This window comes from Nomia melanderi, unplaced genomic scaffold (assembly GCF_051020985.1).
Source record: "Nomia melanderi isolate GNS246 unplaced genomic scaffold, iyNomMela1 scaffold0349, whole genome shotgun sequence".
Taxonomy (NCBI): domain Eukaryota; kingdom Metazoa; phylum Arthropoda; class Insecta; order Hymenoptera; family Halictidae; genus Nomia; species Nomia melanderi.
In genome coordinates, this window is record NW_027475464.1 from 32,501 (window position 1) to 40,000 (window position 7,500).

The window sequence follows — 7,500 nt, forward strand, 5'->3', positions numbered from 1 at the left end:
GTGGTCATATTTAGCCTTAGATGGAGTTTACCACCCACTTAGGGCTGCACTCTCAAGCAACCCGACTCTAAGGAAAGGTCCTCCCGAAACGCGTACCGGTCGCTACGGGCCTGGCACCCTCTACGGGTAAATGGCCCCATTCAAGATGGACTTGGACGCGGTTCGACGTCACGGGATAAATGGACCCTCCTGAACACTACATTTCCCTACGGCGGAACCGCGGGATTCAGTGCTGGGCTAATTCCTGTTCGCTCGCAGCTACTAAGGAAATCCTTGTTAGTTTCTTTTCCTCCGCTTAGTAATATGCTTAAATTCAGCGGGTAATCTCGCCTACTCTGAGGTCGTCGTGAACGTGAATTGTATGAAAATTCAATCGAATTTCATAAAAATCGCTCAAAGGCAAAAAAAACAAAGTCTAGAGGAGAGTGCGTTCGAACACAACAATATTCATATTATAACGTATATAAATGATAAATATACCGCGACACGCGCGACTCCGTATCGTCGCGAAAAATCGTTCGCGAACGCGTCTTATGCGCCTCACCAGTGGTCTCTGCTGCGTCGCGTGTCTATATTCTCTTTTTACACTCTTCTCCTTCTTCTATCACATTTTACTCGATCGCGAAAAAGACTCTCGCTAGACGATCTCGCGCTCCGGTTAACTTTAACGCCCGTCCGAGAAGAATTTTCGGGGACTGGACGACCGAAGCGGATCTCGCGCGGTCTCGCGATCGACAGTGAAGAGAAGTGCAGAAGAGGAAAAGAAGACACGACAAACACACACCATGGGGCGACCGACGCGTTCGTTTCAACGCTTTCGCACAAAGTCGGCGGCGGTTATATATTTATATCATTATATTCCGGCGGACGGGACGCGACGTTCGAAAGCCTCGCCAAAGAGGAGCTCCTGCCTCTTCCTCTCTCTTTTCTACGAGAAAAGATAAACGTATTTTACGGGGATACGGAAACGTTACCACGTGGTGTCACACACGATCGTCCGTCTCTTCTCTATAGCAGAAACCGATAAAAATACACCTCCCGAAAGAGAGTATATGGTGATTCTTTTTATATATATATATATTTCGAAATACAACTGAACGTGGCGGAAGCGCACGGTGGTGGTCCAGCGAGGACACGCGACGACGGGGAATAAGAACTATTCGACCCGTTACGAATACGCATGCTCGTCCCGCACGATTTTAACACACACCGTGTTTTTCTCCAGTCGTCAAAGCGTTCGTGCGTCGAATTCGAAAAATAAAAAAAAAAGAAAAACACCTTTTCTCTCTCTCGGGGTAAAAGAGTCGATGTGTATTGTGTATAAAGGTTCTGCGAGAAGTCTCGTTTTGACGTGTGTTCCGCCGATAACGACGATCCTCCGAAACGGGGATACAGAAACGTTACACCTCACAACACGATCTCCGTCTCTTCTCTATAGCAGAAACCGATAAAAATACACCTCCCGAAAGAGAGTATATGGTGATTCTTTTTATATATATATATTTCGAAATTCAACTGAACGTGGCGGAAGCGCACGGTGGTGGTCCAGCGAGGACACGCGACGACGGGGAATAAGAACTATTCGACCCGTTACGAATACGCATGCTCGTCCCGCACGATTTTAACACACACCGTGTTTTTCTCCAGTCGTCAAAGCGTTCGTGCGTCGAATTCGAAAAATAAAAAAAAGAAATACACCTTTTCTCTCTCTCTCGGGGTAAAAAGAGTCGATGTGTATTGTGTATAAAGGTTCTGCTGCGAGAAGTCTCGTTTTGCCGTGTGTTTCGGTAACGACGATCCTCCGAAACGTACATCTCATTCGTAAGAGAGGAAGAAAACAATCTCCCTGGGGCCAGTCGGTAATATACCGACATACGACGTGTCGTGCACATCCGTCTCACGCACGGTATACAAAATATGAATAAAACGTGTGTAGTCTCTCTCTCTCTCGACTTCTTAATATTTTCTTTCACCTCTGACGCATCATTTCAGGTGACGTCGGGAGCGCGGGAAAAAAAATTTTTCTAAACACACGAAACCGTTCATCTCACGAACAGCCGAAAAAGTTGTCGCTCAGATCCATATCGCAGTGGAGCGGTATCCGCGGGCGGTCGTAATTGAACGACGCACGACGCCGCGAACACTCACGCGAGTCCATACAAACGATTCCGATCGTTTTGCAACAACTAGAACGTACACTGTCCGTGAAATTCACAGAATTTTCGCGTGTCCGCGACAAACGCCGACGAGACACCCATCGTTCGCTCGTACGTAGCATCCTTCTCTTAACCCGACTCAGAAACGTTCTTTGCGCCCTTCGGTAAAAAAACGTTCGATCCGAAGAGGTGAACGACGGCGGGGATTTGACAGAGCTACGCAAGCAGTGTATGGTACGTAAACGACCCTCAGCCAGGCGTGGTCCAGGAATTGTATCCGTGGACCGCAATGTGCGTTCGAAATGTCGATGTTCATGTGTCCTGCAGTTCACACGTTGACGCGCAATTAGCTGCGTTCTTCATCGACCCACGAGCCAAGTGATCCACCGTTCAGGGTAATCGTATAAATTTTATATTTCACATATATAATTTTATTCTCATTTGTTCGACCTAATATCTCTCTTCTTTCAAAGAGAAGATAAAAGTTGATACCTGAATCTCCGACCAGCGCGCGAAGGAGATTCAGGCGTCGCCTTGGAGACGACACCGAAGCCTTTCGAGACGAAAAACGTTCAAGTAATATGTATATATTTCTCGACGTTCCGGGCGTATAGTGCATTCAAAAACCCGCGAAAGACGCAGAAGACTCGCACGCGTGGAAACGACGGGGATATATTTTGTATCCTACCCGATACTGAATCCATCGCGTGCAGTCGACCCTCGCGTTCTTCCGATCAGACGCATCTATTGTTGCGCGCATGTTTTCGCGTCGCATCGCGCGAAACGTTGCACGAATCGTACCGATCGATCGATTGAAAGCAAATAATGAAAAAAGACTTCACAGCTGGCTCTTTGCCGGTCATTCGTCCCATGTTATCTCTTGCCGCGAAATTGGCGCGCAAGAGTTGGGTGTCAGACGCGCGGCTTTAAAACGAGCTTCACGGCCGGTCCCTTCGTTACCGCTTTCGTTCTTTCTCTCGGAACGACCATGAACGAACACGACGAGCGACGCTACGGCATACACACGTCCACGGATTCGATTAAAAAAACAGACTTCACAGCTGGCTCTTTGCCGGTCATTCGTCCCATATTATCTCTTGCCGCGAAATTGGCGCGCAAGAGTTGGGTGTCAGACGCACGGCTTTAAAACGAGCTTCACGGCCGGTCCTCTCAATTCCGTGTACGGTACACGCAAGATGCGGGTTCCACTTCCAGACTACCCGGTCCCTTCTCTCTACGAGAATCGATAGTAGAAGAACGGCTCGAAAACGCGTCTCAGAGACTAGGGGAAAAGAAGCGGTATGCGAGCGAAACGAAAACGCATTATGGAAACGTCGCGAAACAATGTTCGACGGTTGCTCGGTTCCAATCGTGCGGCCGTTTCAATTTCTCGTGCGCTTCACCGTCCCTCCGTAACTCTGGCCGATCGCGTATACCGAAGAGCCGACACGCGCAAAAACCACAGGCATTGTATACTGTATATATATATGTTACAGTCACAGCCTTCGCGCGTTTTACTCTCCGACGCGGGGTTTCCACGACGAAAGAGAGACAGTTTCGTGGCGGGTGACTCGGCCGAATCGCTACGACGGGTATTTCTATTATAGAACGAATCATCGCCACCCTTTACCAGTGCCCGACGAAGGAATCACAAGGTCATCTGGAGTTTACAATGCCAGCGACGGTAATTCCAACGAAGACCCGATAAGTCAACTCATCGTTCTATTTCTCCCCGTACAGAAAAGCGAATCGACGCTAACGCACCTCGCGCAAGCACGAACGTTCTCTTCGCGTGGATCATCCCATCGTCGAAAGATGTAAAGACGCATTGGAGATCGTGGTCTCTGGCGGGCTCATTGCACGCCCCACTGCATATCTTTCCTCGAATCGAGAATGATTCGTCCACTAAGGCTGCGAAACTACGCGTCGAGGAAACTAGGGGAAAGAAGCGGGATGCGAGCGAAACGACAATACATTATGGAAACGTCGCGAAACAATGTTCGGCGGTTGCTCGTTTCCTCCTGCGGACGTTTCATTGCTCGGGCGCTTCACGTCCCTCCGTAACCTTCGCGCGATCGCGTGCCCCGGAGAGCCGGCAACCGGTGAACCACAGGCGTATAAACTATAGTCTTCTATAGCAAGCCTTCGGCGGTTACTCTCCGACGCGGGGATTCCACGACGAGAGAGAATTTCGTGGCGGGTGACATCGGTCGAAACGCTACGACGGGTATTTCTATTATAGAACGAATCATCGCCACCCTTTACCAGTGCCCGACGAAGGAATCACAAGGTCATCTGGAGTTTACAATGCCAGCGACGGTAATTCCAACGAAGACCCGATAAGTCAACTCATCGTTCTATTTCTCCCCGTACAGACAAGCGAATCAACGCTATCGCACCTCACGCATGCACGAACGTTCTCTTCGCGTGAATCGTCCCATCGTCGAAAGATATAGCCGCTTGGAGATCGTGGCCCATCAAGTTCTTCCGTAACTCCTGCGCGATCGCGTACCCCGGAGAGCAGGCAACCGGTGAACCACAGGCGTATAAACTATAGTCTTCTATAGCAAGCCTTCGCGTTTACTCTACGACGCGGGGATTCCACGACGAGAGAGATTTTCGTGGCGGGTGACACGGCCGAATCGCTACGACGGGTATTTCTATTATAGAACGAATCATCGCCACCCTTTACCAGTGCCCGACGAAGGAATCACAAGGTCATCTGGAGTTTACAATGCCAGCGACGGTAATTCCAACGAAGACCCGATAAGTCAACTCATCGTTCTATTTCTCCCCGTACAGAAAAGCGAATCGGCGCTATCGCACCTCACGCAAGCAGGAATGATCTCTTCGCGTGGATCGTCCCATCGTCGAAAGATGTAAGACGTACAGAAATCGTGGTCCATCACGATTATTCGTAACTCTCCGAGTCGCGTATCTGAGAGTAGGACAAACGGAGAACCACAGGCATAAATAATACTATATGTTTCTTATATAGTTAGCCTTCGCGTTTTACTCTCCGACATGGGGATTCCACGACGAGAGAGAGTTTCGTGGCGGGTGTCTCGGCCGAATCGCTACGACGGGTATTTCTATTATAGAACGAATCATCGCCACCCTTTACCAGTGCCCGACGAAGGAATCACAAGGTCATCTGGAGTTTACAATGCCAGCGACGGTAATTCCAACGAAGACCCGATAAGTCAACTCATCGTTCTATTTCTCCCCGTACAGAAAAGCGAATCGACGCTATCGCACCTCGCGCGAGCACGTAACTACTCTTCGCGTGGATCGTCCCATCGTCGAAAGATGTAAGACGCACGGAAATCGTGGCCCATCAACGTTTTTTTGTAACTCTGCCGATCGCGTATCACAGAGCCGAGACGCACATACCACAGGCGTATAATACCGTTTTCTTTCGTATGGTAAGCCTTCGCGTTTACTCTTCGGCGCGGGGTTTCCACGTCGAGAGAGACATTCGTGGCGGGTGACATCGGTCGAAACGCTACGACGGGTATTACTATTATAGAACGAATCATCGCCACCCTTTACCAGTGCCCGACGAAGGAATCACAAGGTCATCTGGAGTTTACAATGCCAGCGACGGTAATTCCAACGAAGACCCGATAAGTCAACTCAACGTTCTATTTCTCCCCGTACAGAAAAGCGAATCGACGCTGTTGCACCTCACGCAAGCACGAACGTTCTCTTCGCGTGGATCGTCCCATCGTCGAAAGATGTAAGACGCACGGAAATCGTGGCACATCACGTGTTTTCGGAACTCTGTCGACCGCGTATCTCAGAGACGACGCGCGCGAACCACTGGCATATACTATTATATATCGCGTTTTACCCTCCGACGCGGGGATTCCACGACGAGAGAGAGTTTCGTGAGCGGGTTGACTCGGAAGAAACGCTACGACGGGTATTTCTATTATAGAACGCATCATCGCCACCCTTTACCAGTGCCCGACGAAGGAATCACAAGGTCATCTGGAGTTTACAATGCCAGCGACGGTAATTCCAACGAAGACCCGATAAGTCAACTCAACGTTCTATTTCTCCCCGTACAGAAAAGCGAATCGACGCAATCGCACCATACGCGTGCACGTAAACAACTCTTCGCGTGGATCGTCCCATCGTCGAGAGACGTAAGTTTTCATAGTATGAATTCGCGTTTTACTCTCCGACGCGGGGATTCCACGACGAGAGAGAGTTTCGTGAGCGGGTTGACTCGGAAGAAACGCTACGACGGGTATTTCTATTATAGAACGCATCATCGCCACCCTTTACCAGTGCCCGACGAAGGAATCACAAGGTCATCTGGAGTTTACAATGCCAGCGACGGTAATTCCAACGAAGACCCGATAAGTCAACTCAACGTTCTATTTCTCCCCGTACAGAAAAGCGAATCGACGCAATCGCACCATACGCGTGCACGTAAACAACTCTTCGCGTGGATCGTCCCATCGTCGAGAGACGTAAGTTTTCATAGTATGAATTCGCGTTTTACTCTCCGACGCGGGGATTCCACGACGAGAGAGAGTTTCGTGAGCGGGTTGACTCGGAAGAAACGCTACGACGGGTATTTCTATTATAGAACGCATCATCGCCACCCTTTACCAGTGCCCGACGAAGGAATCACAAGGTCATCTGGAGTTTACAATGCCAGCGACGGTAATTCCAACGAAGACCCGATAAGTCAACTCAACGTTCTATTACTCCCCGTACAGAAAAGCGAATCGACGCAATCGCACCATACGCGTGCACGTAACAACTCTTCGCGTGGATCGTCCCATCGTCGAGAGACGTAAGTTTCATAGTAAGCCTTCGGCGTTTTACTCTCCGACGCGGGGATTCCACGACGAGAGAGAGAGTTTCGTGAGCGGGTTGACTCGGAAGAAACGCTACGACGGGTATTTCTATTATAGAACGCATCATCGCCACCCTTTACCAGTGCCCGACGAAGGAATCACAAGGTCATCTGGAGTTTACAATGCCAGCGACGGTAATTCCAACGAAGACCCGATAAGTCAACTCAACGTTCTATTTCTCCCCGTACAGAAAAGCGAATCGACGCAATCGCACCATACGCGTACACGTAAACAACTCTTCGCGTGGATCGTCCCATCGTCGAGAGACGTAAGTTTTCATAGTATGAATTCGCGTTTTACTCTCCGACGCGGGGATTCCACGACGAGAGAGAGTTTCGTGAGCGGGTTGACTCCGAAGAAACGCTACGACGGGTATTTCTATTATAGAACGCATCATCGCCACCCTTTACCAGTGCCCGACGAAGGAATCACAAGGTCATCTGGAGTTTACAATGCCAGCGACGGTAATT

General features: G+C 49.6%; 1 non-coding gene and 1 pseudogene across 1 annotated transcript; both read right to left on the minus strand.

The window, feature by feature from the left end:
• The window catches only part of LOC143176056 (large subunit ribosomal RNA), a 10,139-nt pseudogene extending 9,795 nt beyond the window's left edge, over positions 1-344 (minus strand).
• A 2,055-nt stretch (positions 345-2,399) lies between these two features.
• LOC143176058 (5.8S ribosomal RNA) lies at positions 2,400-2,554 on the minus strand. Its single transcript, XR_013000660.1, has one exon. It is a non-coding gene; the product is annotated as a 5.8S ribosomal RNA (ribosomal RNA).
• Between the last annotated feature and the right edge of the window lie 4,946 nt (positions 2,555-7,500).